Below are 18676 nucleotides of genomic sequence, written 5' to 3'. Positions count from 1 at the left end.
TCTGCTCATTGACTAATTAAACCCTAGTAAACTTTTGGGGTCATTCACTCTTAGAACGTCAACTTCCTCCTGCAGCTTAATGTGCCTCTGAGTTAAACTTCTAGGACTAGCTTTAATTCTGAACTTCTTTCTGAGTCCCACACACTGCCCTTTCAAAGGTGTCATACCAAAAGCTGACCTCCTAATCTTCACAATATTGACTTCTCTTACCATCCTAAGCTAATTCAGTGAATGGCACCTACAACCATAAAACTCTAAGTGGCAGTTAACTGTATTTGATTAGCCTTTAAGGATAATTTTTGTAAAAGTTTTCAGATATTACTTTCCATTTATAACTTGCAGAAAGAGGTCCTGATTTTATATTTATAGGACAAATGTAAGATTTAAAATGTAAGGTCATGCAATTAAAAAATGGATTGACTTAAAGAAAATATCAAAGGAAATAGCCCATGGACTATAGACATAAGTTATAGTTGTAAAAATGATACACAAATGACTGACTTAAAAACTCCATCATAAGCTTTATAATATCCTTTTTATAGTGGTCTCTACTCTCTTTTCATCTTGAGTATTTATCTCCACCTCTGCTTGAGTATTATGCCACAGTCATTGTTATAATTCATTGTACACAGTATATACTGCACCACCCCTTGCCTTTCCCAATGTCTACTTGGAATTAACCCCTCTAATCATGGATCATCACCATCCCTATTTATCTGCCTGACAAATGTGTACTCCTGTTTTAAAACTCACCAAAATCTCACTACAGTGGTGTTTTAGATTCCCAAATTTATCCTCCCAAATTCTTACCCTTCAAAGACGTATTTCAGTCTATTTTAGTATTTCTAGGCAATTGCCATTAAGCCTGAATAAAACTAGAAACCTAAAACATGTTTTTTGAGTGAATGATTCTTTCTTTGATATTAGAAATTAATATTTAATATGTTAGAGCTATAAATAAACCTTATATTTCAGCTCTGGATAGCAATTCCACCAAAGATTTCTATGGGCTGTGTTTGCTTCTCAAATTCTAAACAGAGGCATATACAAATCCTGAGCACCAAGTCTCCAGATGTTGCTTCCAAAAGCCAAACAGCTCATCTTTATGGCATAATCTCAACCCTAACTGCTTTCCATTATGTATTCTCTCCTTTTAAAGAATACCAATAATTTAAAAGTCAAGCATATCAAGCCTTTTGTCCTGGATCCCAGGATATAGGGGACATTATTATTCAAAGGAATAAATAAGGGTTGGACACTGGCATTCTGATTTTACCCTAGGGAAGTCATCATCTCTCACCCCAATATTCTGAATGGGTGCATAGAACGAGCTCAGTGATTTCTGAAACAGCAAAAACAAACAAATAAACAAAAGTCCAAATGTAGTCTAAATGCAGTCTGATTGATCCTATATATAATATAAAATAAAATAAAGAGCTCACACTCTCTCTCAAAAACAAATAAATATAGTTTATTTACTTGTTTTTGAGAGAGAGCGCATGCAAAGTGGGAGGAGCAGGAAGATAAGGAGAGAGAGAGAATCCCAAGCAGGCTTTGCACTATGCAGCACGAGTGGAGCCCAACACAGGCCTAGATCTCCTAAACCCTGAGATCTGAGCCGAAATCAAGAGTCAGACGCTTAACCGGTTGAGCCACCCAGGTGCTCCTATTATAAAGAATTTTGGAGAAATGATTACAGATATCAGGAGGCTACTCAAAGTCATATTCAGGTTAAAATGGTCTGTTTTTTAATGCCAAATACTAATTCTAAATAACTGATGGAATGCTGTGCTCAGAAACTTATAATTCTTTTCTAGAAAACAGAACCATTGGCAAAGACTCTAAATCTCTTGCAGAGTGTTAGACTAAATTATCCTTAGAAATCATTGATACAGTACACAGGGGGGAAAGGGACATTTGCTCACCTACCTATTAAGCTGCAGGCCTTGGAATAATGTTCTAAAGAGTCTTACAACATCGTTACAACATCCAGGCCCATGCTGATTTCTCTTACCATTATAGTTATAATTCCAAAAACATTGCTAAGAGCAATCCCAAGAACACTGACAGGCATTCAAAAAAGTGTTTTTTCGGGGTGCCTGGGTGGCTCAGGTCATGATCTCACAGTTTGTGAGTTGAAGCTCCTCGACAGGCTCTGTGCTGACAGCTCGGAGCCTGGAGTCTGCCTTGGATTCTGTGTCTCCCTCTCTGTCTGACCCTCCCCTGCTCATGTTCTGTCTGTCTGTCTCTCTCTCTCAATAAAAAAAAAAAAAAAAAAAAAAAACAAAACAAAAAAAAAAAAAAAAAACACATTTAAAAATAAGTACCTGTTCAATGAATGATACATTTCAAAAGAGAAAAATACATACCTAGAAAAAAAAGAGTGAGAAATCAATAACACTGAGTAGTAATATATGGTAAGAACATGCTAACTAACCACTTTGGTTGCTCATCTTAATCTTTTAAATGACCCAATGAAAATAGTAATTCCATCATATAAGTAAAAAAACAGATTTGGAGAGGATAAATCCTCCAAGAGCTCACAAGTAAAAGCGGCAAATTTAAATTGTTTTAAATGTTTTTATTTATATTTGAGACAGAGAGAGACAGAGTATGAGCATGGGAGGGGCAGAGAGAGAGGGAGACACAGAATCTGAAGCAGTCTCCAGGCTCTGAGCTGTCAGCACAGAGCCTGATGCAGGGCTCGAACTCACAGAGTATGAGATCATGACCTGAGCTGAAACCCAAGAGTCGGACCCTTAACTGACTGAGCCATTCAGTAGCCCCTAGTTTTAGTTTTTTAAAAAGATTGCATTAAACTTTTATTTCTCTTAGTAATTGTGCTTTGTTCACCCACTTAAATTTTGTACCTGACACAAGTGCTTCTCTTGCCTTAATTACCCTATCCTAGTCTGGCCCTGCACTAACTATAGAGGTTGGTCAAAATGTGTATTCTAACTATAAACTATATATGAAATTAAGTAATAGACACCAGTCTCTCTGAGGGAGGATAGGAGAAACCTGAATCCTTAACCTGGATCAGAATGATGAGAATGGGTTTAATAATAGACTCCATCTCAGTAAGGTAATGACTAGTGATCTTTGGAGGAAGTGGCAGGTGATTCTCTACGATGCCAAGGATTGAAGAGAAAGAAAGCCTTCCAGGATTTCCTACACAGACATAAAAAAATATGTATGTTCGGTACAAACATCACTTCTATTGCATTCCGTTGGTCAAAGCAAGGTCACAAAGCCAGCCCTGATTCAAGAGGAGGGCAAGTAGAGTCCACCCCTTGATGAGAGGAATTGCAAACACACCAGGGGTGTGTCTTCAGATAGGAGAATAGCTCCTGCCATTTTGTGCTAATAGTCTATGCCAAGTAGCAATGCCAGTACCTTAGCAACCATCACTAGCATTGGGTAAATCAGTTATTGATTTGTAAATATTTGGAAATTTGGTTGGGAAATAACAGTATGTTGCTGTTTTATTTTGGTTGTTGATGCTTAGTAAGGAACTTCATTTTGATAACTGTGGAAACCACATTCTACAACATTCTAATCATCTTCATGGGAGAAGGGATGATTCTCAAATAAGAGACACTCCAGTTTCTGTTTGTTTGTTTGTTGTCTTTGTTTTTCCTGATAGAAGGAAAATCCACAATCATGTCTGGTCCCCTGTCTGACCATTTAAGGGATTTAGGTCAATTCATCCTTAGAGACGTGTGACCATTGGTCTGGGCATATTGTCTATGTTCGGAAAGGCCCTCAGCAGGGCAGAAATGATGGGATACCAAGCAGACAGAATACACCGAAGCCTCTGTTAAAAATACATTCTCTGAGCAACAGTTAATGTTTCTAAGGCTAGGTAAAAATATTTTAGAACTACCTGGGAGTGGATTAAACAGATGATCTTCTGGTTTTGGCTTCCTGGACACAATCTTCCTATCCACATCCAAACTGAAGGAACAAATCAGAGAAAGTTCTCTCAGTTTACTGCCTCAAAGAAGGTTTCATTATTAATGGAAATTGTTTTAGAAAAAATTGTTTATTTTTCCCACCATGTATTGTTTATGTGCCTGTTTAAATTCAAATTTGAGCCAGCAGCTAGGGAAATAAGAATATTTGAAGCGTATGGCAAAAGTCTCACATGCTGAAGCCTGATTTATCCGGAAGCATAAATGCTGAATTATACACCTCCCACTTACTTTAAATTGAACTGCCCACATCTTTGTGGGGCTGCCCACAAGGTGTCTAATGAGTTATATGCCAGCGCTTATTTAACAAGAAAAGAAACCAAATAGAGCGTAACTGAAACCTGGGTACATTTTGTTTTTGTTTTGTTTCAGAGAGCTGTCAGATATTTCAGTCCAATCTTAAAGTTGTTGCTTCCCTTTATTGCAAGTCGACTTCAGAATTTTAGTTACCTCTTGCTACAAAAGGTTTCAGTTTCCAGGGTGGCAGAAAGAATGAAGATCGATGGTTGCTGGGTCTGGTTGGTCATACCAATTTGTACTGCAATCTAGGTGCTGCAATCTCTGAGATTTGAGTTTAAATGTGCGCCTTGCAGCTTTGGAAGAAAGATGTGGTCTGCATACAGCTGTAGATCAACACTGCCAGTTTATTCACAGGATAAGGCATCCGTCCTGCTTGTGCACATGGGCATTTCACGGGAATATAGAAAGGAAAAGAAAAGGAGACAAGTGGGATGAAAGAAGGAAAGAACGAAGAAAGGGAAGGAAGGAGGAAGAAAGCAAGGGAAGGAGAAAGGGAGGAAGTGGGGAGAGAGGGACGCAGGGAGGTGATTTGTTTGGTTTTTTAAAACAGCACAGTTCCAGCTATATCTTTCTGATAACAAATCATGGTTCATTCATAGAAAAGAGCATGAGTTGAACATAAAAATAATATTATTTAATAAATACATGCTTAATAAAAATCGAATAAGAACTAATCTCTAATGCATACTGAATGATAAACATGTCTGATATTTCTACTGCCATATATTTGTGTTTGATCCAAATTAATTGCTTTTTAAAAATCTTGTCTTTGAGACATTGTCTTTCCGATTTGGTGCATAAAGTCCCCTACCCCCCCCCCCATACTGCATTTGAAAGGTTTCATGTGATTCATAATTTAAATTTTTTTCCAAATAATCACACTAAATTTCTAATGAGGGCACGACACCTTTCTCATTTTATGAATTTTTAAAGTGAGCAACACAACGAGTTAGGGAGTTCCAATTTTATAATGCAAATTTGTAACACAATTTTTAATCCAACTTTCAGTGATCCAGGTTCTTGTTTAACCTTTGGGACAACTCATACCACGCTACTTTACACATGTGATTGTTTTTAACTGCTTATTTCCTTGTCCCATGAAACCCTGAGGAAAGGCAGTGAGAAATAACATCTATTCTTTGCATTGGAAGAAAAATATCTACGGTTCATTTTTACACACATAAAGCTTGACTCCTTGGTATCATGCATATATTCAGACTAGAGGTGCTTATTAAGGAGAGACTAGAGTTTGCAGGCCAGAATTTTCCCTGCTTAATGTTTCTTTGTTTGCTTATTTCTTCAAAACAAACCCCTCGCAAAGAAAAATATTTTCTTTTAGGTCAGGGATGCATGTAGGTTCAGTGACTGGAATGCTAAAATAATAAACTAATATGATCTCCTAGAAAGAAATAGATAGCTCACGTTTATTTTGTTTAAACAACTGGGGCAGATTTTATGCACTAAACACAGACTAACCATCTTTCAGATGGGAAAAACTTAGTTTTTGCATACATAAGGTTAGACTCAATGCATTTATTTGATAATGAGGAAGGTTCTGTGTTTAAAGTAGTAACTAGAAGAGTCATTCTTTGCTCGAAAATAACCTAAGACAACCCCGTTTGGCTCTATCTTCCAGGGTAGATTATCCTGTGGTGGTAAAGAGGAAAGGTCATAGGAGAGCTTAAAATGCTGAGTAGTCAAATTTATGCCAGAGGAGAAAAGTCTGCCTGCTGCCCTCAGTTCTGAAGGAAAGAAACCTTTACATTTAATCAGATATATATCACACTTTAGATACTCTCACAGGCATCTTTCCCATTCCAGAGATGAAGACAGTAAGGCACATAGAGAAAGGGCACTTATCTCTGGTAAACAGCTGTAGGCTGTGATCAATTATCAGCAATACATGATCAAGTAAACATGACAGCCATTCGTTAAGAAATACTTGTACAGCCCATATTTTGCTCATTCAGTCATTATTCTGTATTCTAGGTTTCCAAAGAATCGGTTTCATCATTTGGTGTGATGATAATAAGAGCTAGTTTAAGACCTTTATGGACCCCAAATACTTAAAAAGAATGTATGCCCCATACATTCAAACCATGAACAGTACTAAACCATAAAATAAGTGTTAGGAATTGCAGTGCTTCTGGTTTTTCCCATAGAGACTTTGATTTTTTAAAAAGAAATCATATATAAAATCATCAAAAAAGATTGGCTGTTCTTGTTTGCTGAGCCCTAAGCACAACCTTGATCTGTGTCTTGAGTGTTACAGAGCGATGGTCTCAAATATCAACACTGCAGTGGCAGCACAGACTTTAACGTTTAATTTCTGTTTCCTTTCTCTCCATCTTTTCCAATATTTTAATTAGGAATCATTTTAATAGAAACATTTGAATTACCTAATATAGTCTTTAAACAACAGCCAGAAAGAGAGAAAGAGAGAGAGAGAAAGAGAGAAAGAGAGAAAGAGAGAAAGAGAGAAAGAGAGAAAGAAAGAAAGAAAGAAAGAAATGCTTCCCTTAAATGGAATTGTCAGCTTTGCTGAGTATTCAGAGCGGTTGAGTCTATGGTGCTACTCTGAATTAGCTCTTTAGTTTTCATTAAAGCATTATATTGGATAAGTTAAATATCTCTGCTCCTAATTTAAAATGGTAATGAGAAGCTGAAAATAAAAGGCAGTGCAATGAGAAATATCAGGGACATGCACGTCAAATTTAATAAAAGGATTCTTTATCCTTGGTTTAGCTTTGGCTTTTATTCTTTTGACCAAAAGAGAACAGTGGAATCTTGATATAAAAAAGAAGGCTATAAAATGAAGTGTAATGACTTTAAAGATGAACGTATCAGTTCATGTATTACTTGGTATTGAAATTTAGAAACTCTCAGAAAACCAAATTTTCAAAACCTATTAAAAAGACATAATTAATAATTCTACCTGAAACCATTTCTTTTTTCCATTGTTACTAGTGGTATTATATGAAGATATGCTTTAAGAAAAACACTTTGATCAAGAATTTACCTAATGGCTTTCTTAGAGCATTTTTACAACTTTATGTATTTTACTATGTGGCAAGTGTTGTTCTATATTTGAACATTATTTGCTAATATAAAATGGCTAATCTAACACTCCCCTTGAGAAAGTTAAAGAAGGCCTTACTTCCAAATTTCCCAGAAGACATACTCAATCCATAATGTATTAGGGTTTGTTTTCTTTAAAATGATCGTGAACATTATATAATATCTACATATTTTAGAGCCAAATTGACACAAAATACAAAGGTGTAATAAAGTACTGTAAGAAGGAGGTTAATTATAGTTTGACATGTCAGTTTCTATATGACTGATGAAACCATTTCAACTGACAAAAACCATTAAAGGCTTGGAGTTGGAGCATAGGTAGGTGGATTATAAGGCCACAAGAGGGCAGCAGATGGTCTAAAACTAATGAACTGACCTGATAGATCTGGAATGATTACAGTAGTGAAGGTTTTTACTGTAAAACCAGCCTTTTACAAGTTTTGGTCTCCCAAGTAGGAAGAACGAGAACACACAAACTGTTTTTACTATAACAATGCCTTATTTTTTCCCTTTCGAATAGGAGAATAGGGAGTTTAGCAAAAATAACCAGTGGCTACTAGAACGAGTAAAAGTATTTGCTTGAACCATAGAAAAGGGGGGTTGCAATGTAGCTAGAGAAATTTAGTTCTCAAGTAGCTAACATAACTTCTCAATCCTAACCTAGACCTTTCATATAATTTCATATGATATGACACACATAGCCTTTGTGTGTCTAGCCAAAATCCTTAAAGCAATGCAAAGAAAATTTGACTGAGTCAGGATACATGTTTCTAGAACAAGATATTTCATCCTATAGACCAATGGGTTCAGCGCCATCATTTGACATAATATATATATGTTTATTTGTATTTCCTCCTATTACATAAAACATGAGGTTGGTCCAGAGAGAGAGAGGCTTCCATCCTCTGAATGTCTGACCTGTCGTCTGATAAATCTCCACCACACAGTCGGCCCTCTTGGATAATGGCTACAGAGGAATTGTCTCCGTGTCCCAATTCCTAGCTCATCTAGCTGACCCAGCTCTTTGAGAGATGCTTTCTCCACAGTGGAAATAAAGTTTTTCTGAATGATTTTGTGTCTGCCTGTGTGTGCATGTGCACACGTACACACATGATTCTTATTAGGTCAGTGCATTGACCTATTTCTGGCAATAATGCTGCCTTCCTCCAGATCATCGTGACTCCACGTTTCCAAGTCATTGTCCACTGGTTCTTCATTTTGGTATCCCACACTCAGTTAGACAATACATCCAGCCACTTCTACCCTAAGTCTCAGCTCAGGCTGCTGTAACAAATTACCAGAGACTGGATGGCTTAAACAACAAAAATTTATTTCTTACAATACTGGAGACTGGGAAATCCAATACCAAGTTGCCTGCAAATTCTATGTCAAGTGAGGGCCCTCTTCCTGGTTTGTAGGAAGAATTCTTCTTGCTGTATCTTCACATTTCTCTCATGTGTCTTCTCATAAGGTCACTAATCTCATTCATGAGTGGTTCACACCTTTGTGAAACACCTAATGATCTACCAAAGGCTCCACTTTCAAATACCATCACATTAGAGATTAGGGCTCCAACATGAATTTTAGTGGAAGACAAATATTCAACTGGTAACACTAACCAAAGTATAGTATATACTATAATCTATATAGTATATATAGAGGTACATATATAGACATATACATATACATAAAGATATACATATATATTAGTATATATATATATATATATATATATATATATATCCTCTTATTACTATTGTCATCATTATAGAATAGAATTTTATTACTCTTCTGGGCTATAAAATCAACTCATAACTTATTTCCCACCATTAGGCTCTCTCCATCCTAATCCATCCTCCAGAGAGCTATCAGAGGAATCTTCCTTAGCATGACTCTGATCATGTTACTTGCCTCCTCAAAAACCTTAAGTGATGACTATTTTTTATCAAATCAAATGTGAACACACAGCAAAGTTTATCAGGGCTTTCTGAAGTATGACCCCTGGACAGCACACTCTGAAAAGGTAAAATGGAATTTTAAAAACTCTGAACTACGCACTGTACAGCAAACAACTGTGTCCTTCATTTCCCTCAATTATAAAATTAGGTTAGACTACATAATCTTGCAGTCACCTTCTGAAATCAATATTCTGTGAATATAGCTTGTCAGCTTTAACTCCTACTTCTCTGCACAGACATCTAAGACCCAAAAAGAACAAAACCACTGGCCACTGCTAGAATATGAACTGTATTTCTTCCAGCATGATTGTGTTCATAATGCCATAACTCATAATCTGTCCTTCAAGCCAAGTTTGTACATCAAAACCCTGACTATTTCTAGTTTTAATCTTGCTGTTCAAACTGCCATCCAAAAGTTTTCTCTCTTACCTCTAAATGTCTTAACAAAAGCCATTGAATTTTCCATGTTTCTGTCTTAGCTCCTATCTTAGTCACTTTGGGCTGCTATAATAAATACCATAGATTGGGGTAACTTAGACAACATTTATTTCTCACAATTCCAGAGGCTGGAAAGTCTAAGATTAAAGTAGTGACAGATGTGGTGTCTGCTGAGAGCCTATGTCCTGGTTTGTAGATGGCCACTTTCTCATTGATTCCTCACATGGTTGAAAGAGAGAGAGAGAGAGCTCTCATGTATCTCATGCTATCGTGAGTCTCTCCTCATCAGTGCACAAACCCCATTATGAGGGCTCCATCCTCATGGCCTAAGTGCATCGCAACGTTCTCATCTCTGAATACTATCATACTAGGGAATAGGAGTTCAACAGATGAATTTGGGGTGGGGGGGACTCAGTCTATAGCAGTTCCCCTATTCAAATTAAGTGTCAAGTGAGCAAAAACCATGTTTCACTCCTTTTTATCTCCTTTCGACCTTGTTCATTAAAGGTTTTCAATAAATTGAATGATTTACTAAATTATTGTATATGAAAGTTAAGTAATAGAAGAGATTTAAATTTCTGATAAATAAATTAATATGCCTTGATCAAATTCCAGAAGAAAGATTACCTACCTCTGATGTGATGGCTCATCAAGACCCAGAGTTCTAAGGATCACTGGCTGCTTGCAGTCACAGACAGGAAAGAAAATTCCTATGTGACTTGAACTGTTTCATCAAAAGAACTCCTCTAGAGCAAATAAAACTAAAGAAATCGTATTGAATATAGTCATCAATGAGACCTTGAGAAGTAGTTATTTCTAAGAGTCAAATTTATTTCTTAGAATGTTAAAAAGAATTTCCCTGAAGATAATTCCATTTAAAACTTTAAAAATGACCTTTATTAAAGCACATGCATTTAATTAGAAAATAAGAAATTGAAAAGGATATAGCATCTTTACAGTATTTAGGGGGAGAATGGATGTTTTGACTTGTGTACCAGAGAAAACCTGAATATAAAAAGAAGTGATTTAGATGTATCCTATAATAAATATATGTCACCTTTCCTCTTCTGACAGAAATAACTAATGATCATGCCTCTTGGAAATAATACCTTAATTCATAATTTGTGAAAGTTAACCAACCAAAACAAGTCTTGGAAATATATTCTTATCCACTTGCCTTCTCCAAAAAACTAAAAAGTTTAACATTAAATTTAACAACCCAAAAGCTCTAAGTGTATACATACCCAGTAATAAATCTTCAAAATACTTGAAGCAAAATATGACATAACTGAAAGAAGAAATAAACTTCCCTGTTGTAGCTGGAGACTTTAATACTCTTGACACAAAATAAGAAACCTCACAGAAGACTTGAATAGCACTGCCTACTAACTTGATCTAATTGACATTATAGAATACTCCACCTTACATCATCAGAGTACAGATTATTTCCAAGAACATATGAAACATCCATAAAGACAATAAAGTAAAACTCAATAATTTAAAGAGACTGAAATCCTAAAAGCATATTTTCTGACCAAACTGAAATTAAAATGGAAATCAATAACAGAAAAATACACAGAAGCCCCAAGTATCTGAAAAGTTTAAAACACAAGTATAAATAACTCTTGATTCAAAGAAGAAGCTGTAAAAGAAATTGGAAATTATTTTGTACTAAATGAAAATGAAAATACAATATGTCAAAATGTGTGGGATGATGCTAAAGCAGTGTATGCAGGAAAAATGTTGTTTTAATTTTAAATGTTTAGATTAGGAAAAATAAGGGGTGTCAGATCAATGATCTAAGTTTTTGCATGAATAAACTAAAAAGGAAGAGCAAATAGAACACAGTAAGCAAAAGGTAAAAAAATATTAAGGATATAAGAAGAAACAAATGTAATAGAAAACAGAGTGGAGAAAATCAATAAAACTTTGCAAAGACTAATAAAATTGGTAAATCACTTGCTAAATTTATAAAAAAAAAACGAGAAATATATAAGATACAAACAGCAATTTGGGGAATACAATATAGGACATTACACATCTTACAGATACTAAAAGGATAATAGAAGGATTATATGAAAACTCTGCCGATAAATTTTAAAACTCAGATGAAATAGACTATTTCACTAAAAGACATATTACAAAACTGATTCAGACATAACCTGAAAATCTGAGTATTCCTATATCTACTAAAGAAATTGAATTTTAGTTAAGAACTTTCCCACAAAGAAAAACCAGGGCTTGGTTGTCCATATTAAACAATTACATCAAGCGTTTAAGGAAGAATTAATGTCAATCTTTCACAAACTCTATCAAATAATTGAGAAGAAAGGAAAAGTTGTCGGTGAATTTTACAAAGAAAGCATTATCCAGATACCAAATCAAGCAGACATTATAAGAAAATAATACCTTCATGGACATAGATGTGAAAAGCCTTCGCAAAATATTAGCAAATGAAAACCTGCAATGTATAAAAAGGATATTACATCATGAAGTGTATTTCAAGAATGCAAGTGTGGTTTAAGAGCAAAAATGCCATTCAAGAATTAATAAATGGTGTTGAAAATAGCAGAATTTCCTTATTTTTTAAGCATCTAATAATATTCCACGGTGTGTATATACCATAGTTGCCTGTATCACTTCATCTTTTGATGAACACTTGGGTTGTTTCCCTCTTTCACTGTTGTTAATAGTGCTCCAATGAACATCTCTTTGAGATCCTGATTTTAATTATTTTCTGTATATATCCAGAGGGAAATTGCTAGATCATATAATAGTTCAGGTTCGAATTTTTTGAGAGTCATCCACACTATTTTTTCACTGTTGCTGTACCATTTTACATTCCCACAAATAAGGGTTCCAATTTCTCCACAACCTCTCTAACATTTCTTATGCTTAGTGAAATAAACCAGTCACAGAAGGATAAATACTGCATGACTTCACTGCTATGAAGTATTTAAAATAGTCAAACTAGGGGTGCCTGGGTGCCTCAGTCATTTAAGTGACCAGCTCTTGGTTTTGGTTCAGGTCATGATCTTGAGTTTGGGCTCTGCGCCAACAGAGGGGAGTCTGCTTGGGATTCTCTCTCTGCCTCTCTCTCTCTGCCCCTCCCCTGATCATGCTTTCTCCTCAAAAATAAATAAATAAACTTAAAAAAAATAGTCAAACTCATAGAAGCAGAGAATACAGCGGTGGCTGTCAAGGGCTGGGGGGTGAAGGAAATGGAGACGTGTTATTCAAAGGGTATAAAATTTCACTCACGCTATATGAGTAAGTTCTAGAGATCAGCTGTACCACATAGTAGTGCCTAGAGTTAATAATACAGTTTTGTGCGCTTCAAAATTTGTTTAAAATAGAGCAGTCATATTGTGCTCCTACCCCTGTGCCCCAAAAAACAGAATACAAGAAAACTCTAGGAGGTGTTGGATATGTCTGTAATCTCAATAATGGGGACGGCATTACAAGTGTTTGCATACGTACAAATTCATCAAACTCTACACGTTAAATACATGCAGTACTTTTGTACATCAGTTATACCTCAATGAAGCTGTTAAAAATAATACTAGAATCCATCTCAAGAATTGTTTAATTATTGACTGAACTAATGTTTGCTCTACACTTAGCCCGGAATCTGGCAAAGGATAATCATTCAAAAATCATGCAATATATAAAAAAATAAAATATTTTCAATAAAAATAACTAACAAATGACTTTAGCCAGTTTGCAGAATATTAGGTCAATATGCAGAAATTATTTATATTTCTATAGCCTAGAAAAAAATGGAAACCAAAATTAAAGCAATCAACATTTAGAACAGTATCCAAAACCATAAAACATTTATGGATAAATTAGCAGTTTTTATAAGATCTGCACACTGAAAACTCTAAAAGATTTCTGAGAAAAATCTAAGATCTAAGTAAAGGGATAAATACACTATATTGATGAATATGAATATTCAGTGTGGTTAAAACACAAACCGAGCTCTAGATTTTACTCAATTATGGTAAAAACTTGAGCAGTTTTTTTTTTTTCTTTTTTGGTAGGAATTAGTAAGCTGACTTAAACATTTATGTGAAAATTCAAGGGATCAAGAATAATCAAAACTGAAGATGAAGAACAAAAGTGAAAGAATTTTCACTTGATTTCAAGACTTAATCTAAAGCTATAATAATCAAAACAATGTGGTATTGGCTAAAAGACAGAGATGCAGATCAATGAAACAGAAGAAAGATTCCAGAAATGAACCCACAAATATATATCTACTTGATTTTAGAAAAATTGCTACAGCAATTCAATGGTGAAAAGGTAAGTGTTTTTTAAAAACCAGTGATATGATAACTGAATATCATTATCAGAGAAAAAGGACCAACACTTTCAAATCTTACCCTACACCATACACAAAAACTAGCCTGAAATGGACCTAGAATTAAACATAAAAGTCAAAACTATAAAATTTCTAGGAAGCAACTCTTTGTGACCTTACAGAAGGCAATTTTTTAGAGAGTTCATAAAAAGTAATAACATAAACGATAAATTGAGCTTCATGATTTAAAAAATTCTCTTGGAAAGACATGATCAGGAAAATGCAAAGGCATGACACTAACCAGGAGAAAATATTTGCAATCCATATTACTGAAAATGATCTTCTATCCACAATATTTAAAGAACTCATATGTATCAATACAGAGAATGCAAAGTATCAAAAATAGGAACTGAACTTCACAAAAGAAGACACATTCAAGGCCAACATAAACAGGAAAAAAATGTTCAACGTTATTAATTCCCAGGGAAATGAAAATTTAAATGACAGTGAAATGCCATTTAATAGTCACTAGAAGGACTAAAACTTAAAAGATTGTCAATATTGAATTTTGGCTAGAATATGGAACAACTGGAATTCTTACACATTTGCTAGTGGGAAAGCAAAATGGAATATAGCCACATTAGCACAGTTTCTAATAAAGTTCAGCATAAAGTTCAGCATAATCTTACCATATGAACCAGCAATCACAGGTATTAACCAAAAGAAATAAAAATGTAAATCCCAATAAAGATTTGTACACAAATGTTTACAGCAGGTTTATTCATTACAGCCCACAACTGGAAACAGCTCAAAAGAACATCAGCAGGTAAATGGGTAAACAAATCATGGTGTATCCACATGAATACTACTCAGCAGTAAAAAGGAATAAGTTACAAATACAGACAATGATGTGGGTACATATTTAAAACATTATGCTGAGAAAAAAGTCAGATACAAAAGAATACACGTGATGCCATTTATTTAAAGCTACAGGGAAGAAAATCTAAAACATTTATCAAAAGCAGATCAATGTCATCAAAGGAAGGGGGATAGGGGAAAGTGGATTAGGAAGGGGCACAAGGAAATCTGCTGGGGTCAGAAAATGTTCTATATCTTGATTATTGTGTACAGATTCAGTAAAATTCCTCACTGCACTTAAAAATCTATGCATTTTATAATTTGTAAAATAAACCTCAGTAAAGTTATTAAAACTGCTCCCCTAAAAATTTTGAGCAGAAATAACAAGGCAACTATTTTTTTTAAGTTTATTTATTTTGAGAGAGAGAGCATGAGTGGGGGAGAGGCAGAAAGGGGGACAGAGGATCTGAAGTGGGCTCTGTGCTGAGAGCAGAGAGCCCAGTGGGGGGCTCGAACTCACCAACTGTGAGATCGTGACCTAAGCTGAAGTCAGACGCTCACCTGACCGAGCCACCCTGGCGCCCTAACATGGCAACTATTTTTATTATAGAATATAGGTCTTATTACTTCATAGTCCACAAAGCACTACCCAAGCACAGGTACCAATGAGCTCCATCTAAAATCAATGGACTATAGCTGAAAGCAAACCAGTTCAATTCATAAATTAATTGATTATTGATGAAAATTACCTAGAAATATTCCAAACTAATGATGCTTCAGAATTTCATTAACCAAACATTGAAAACATCTTGTATCCTTTTCTCTCACAAAGGAGACTGTTCTCCTCAGCAGTAAGCCCTGAATCATAAAGGAAAAACCCAGGACGTTTTAGAGGTCTGGTTCAACGTAGGTAGAATGAGCAGACAGCCAAATTCTTTGTATATTCAGTGATACCCTTGTTCGACACAAGGGCCATTCTCCTGTCAGCATTGAATGGCAAACCACAAAAACTCTAACCTTGATAACTGCCGGGTAAATTCGAGGAAGTTTAATTTTACTTGGAAATATGAAAGGATACGTTTCCAACTGGCAGTCTGTACGAATAAGAAAAAGAACAAATATGCTAACAGTACACTACCCTCACCCCTTCATGATCTCAATCTATCCCTTTTCTCAGCAGCTTGGCAGAAAGGAGAAATATATCACTTATTTTCTGAACAGGAAACAGACACAGCAAGAAAGCAGCCCGTGAAGCGAAGACTCTGTGAGTGCCTTGTACAGTTCATCAGTGCACACAGATCTGGCCTCTAATGAAGCCATTTACATGCAGATGCAGGCCTGGGTGTGTGGACACCAGTCTCAACTCTGGGAATTGTTGTTTCATCTAATCAAAAGAAATTTGCACATGAAAGCCACATCCGTGTTCATTAACCCCACAGCTCTCTCAATATTGCTTCTCTATTATTCCTAACAAAATTGCAAACCTTCATATGATTAGGTACCCCACTTCAGGGCTTCATTTCCCTCCCATCCCCAACCCAGGCCTGCATCTGAATGTAAAACTGAGTGTGGGTCTGGAAGACTGAATAATCTGTAAATACACTTAACAAAACACCAACCCCAAGCACATTTTTCACATTGATTGGCCCACAAAGAGATGCGCCCTTACTCTCTTCCTCAACCAAGGAAGAATCTTCTATGCTTACAATCTCAGCATCACTGAAAATATAAAAATACTCTTCAGGATGGGAATCCCAAGACAATACGTTTAATTGCCAATTTTATTTTCATGTGTAAACAAGACAAAAGTCACACGTGTTCGGTGGCAAATAGGAGTCACACAGTACGTTGATACACAAAGGCCATAACAAAGGCATCTGCAGCAAGTCCTAAAAGCAACACTCATGGATATCGGCTGAATCAGGCCCATCTCACACTTAATAAGAATCACCTCTCCTGTCAATCGTGCAGATGTTAACTGTGCAGATCTTGTGCCAGGGGTCTGGCTACACTGCTTTCTCATACAGGACGGTGCATGATATGGGCACCCATTCCTATTACCAAAGAAAATCCTGAGCCTGGATCTCCCAATATATGTAATAAATGTGTAGTAATAAATGTACTGGAATTGTTTATTTTGCTAGTAACAGCAAATTGAGGTTTTTCTTTCTACAGGATTAGAAGAATAAGAATAACTTCGCTTTGTTAATGCAATTCAGCAGTGACCTGCCGGGAAGTCTGGGGCTGAGAAGCCAGGCAGATCTTCCTGCCCACTCAGTGTCTGGCCTTCTTGCTGAAGCTGCCAACAATAGTCTTAATTAGTGCCAATTATGATTTTTTTTTAAATGTGGACACCTGCATAATGTGAACAAGATGGAGAGTCCTACCACATTTTCTATCAACCATCCAACAGCTGTCAGAGGTTGACAATTTTTAGTTGTTATTGTTCCAGGAAAGATTCAGATTACTAGCCTAGAGGTAAATTTCTTTATGTCTCATTTGGATTAATGCTCTAAATCATCTACACCCCTATTATTTCCTCTTCCTTATTTATTTATTTATTTATTTATTTATTTATTTATTTATTTATTTTATTTTCAGACAAAAACACAGCTTATGATCCTCCATAAAACAGGCAAACAAGTCAAAGTATGATTCTGTGTTTTCAGTTTATTGAATGACTTTTAAAAATTCTATCATTGATTATTAGTATTAAAGAATTGGCCATAACTATGAGGCCTAGGAAGTTCTGCTATAGAAGGGCAAGCTTTAGATTAAAATGTCAACTATACAGTCCTGCATTCTTTAGAAAAAAAGCTAAACTTTCGGCCCACGAGTTTTGCATTTATGTTCCATGGATACATCACAGAGGCCACAGCAGAAGCTTAAAACAAGGTGGGAGTTCACCTCCTACTACATTTCCCCAATTGCCATACAGATTCTACTTTTGTGTAACTAGAAACATACATAAGATATTTTTAAAGAAAACTTCTGCGGCTAAAAGAATTTGAAAGCACTGGCCATATGCAGAAGACAAGAGAGAAGAGAGGGAGAAACAAGAAGAAATCATCTATTATCACTTACGAAAGGAAAAGGAAAAGGAAAATGACAGTATCGTGTTTTCTAGTGGCAGAAACGCTCCCGTGGAATCATTTTATTGCTCCAGTTGATGGGAGAGCAGTAAAACAACTGTTGGATTTCGTTTTCAATTGTTGCTTAGTCTGTAAGAATGTTTAGCAAGTAGATTTGCAAAAACTTTGGAATAGCCCATCTGTTCATTTTAAATGATGAAGGAAAGGAAGGTAATTAGAAAAAAAAAAAAAAAGGAGGAAGAAGGGAGATGAAGTATTGGGAGAAGTTTCTTGTTTAATATTTGTAAAACATAGCTTTCAATAAAAACTCTTGAATTCTGGAATACTTACTAGTGTGGAGAAAATTCCAAAGGAAGTGATTCAATAAGTGAAAATACATACTGAATTTCTAAATCATTTCAGGTTTCTATAACATTCTATAACCAAACACTTTCTATAGAGTTTCAGAATTCACACGTGCATGAAAGAGCCATTAATTAATTCATTTATTCAAGACTTATTATTATTTTTTTAATATTTATTTTTGAGAGAGATAGAGCATGAGCAGGGGAGGGGGGAGGGGTAAAGAGAGAGGGAGACACAGAATCTGAAGCAGGCTCCAGGCTCTGGGCTGTCAGCACAGAACCCCTTGTGGGGCTTGAACTCAGGAATAGCAAGATCATGACGTAGGCCTAA

The 18676-nt window shown here is 35.7% G+C and overlaps 1 long non-coding RNA gene across 35 annotated transcripts in view; it reads right to left on the bottom strand.

Annotated features, from left to right (window-relative positions):
- LOC102899317 overlaps positions 1-18676 on the bottom strand; it is a 582165-nt gene that overhangs the window by 152682 nt on the left and 410807 nt on the right. For 32 of the 35 annotated variants that reach the window (XR_006599459.1, XR_006599462.1, XR_006599457.1 and 29 more), the window contains 2 exons: positions 4425-4643; positions 3887-3957 (listed from right to left, as the gene is read on the bottom strand). This is a non-coding gene — a long non-coding RNA (uncharacterized LOC102899317). The remainder of the gene's footprint in view (positions 1-3886; positions 3958-4424; positions 4644-18676) is intronic. The other 3 variants (XR_006599453.1, XR_006599455.1, XR_006599458.1) reach the window with 1 other exon arrangement.

This window comes from Felis catus, chromosome B3 (genome assembly GCF_018350175.1).
Source record: "Felis catus isolate Fca126 chromosome B3, F.catus_Fca126_mat1.0, whole genome shotgun sequence".
NCBI lineage: Eukaryota > Metazoa > Chordata > Mammalia > Carnivora > Felidae > Felis > Felis catus.
This window is presented reverse-complemented; position numbering and strand designations above follow the sequence as displayed.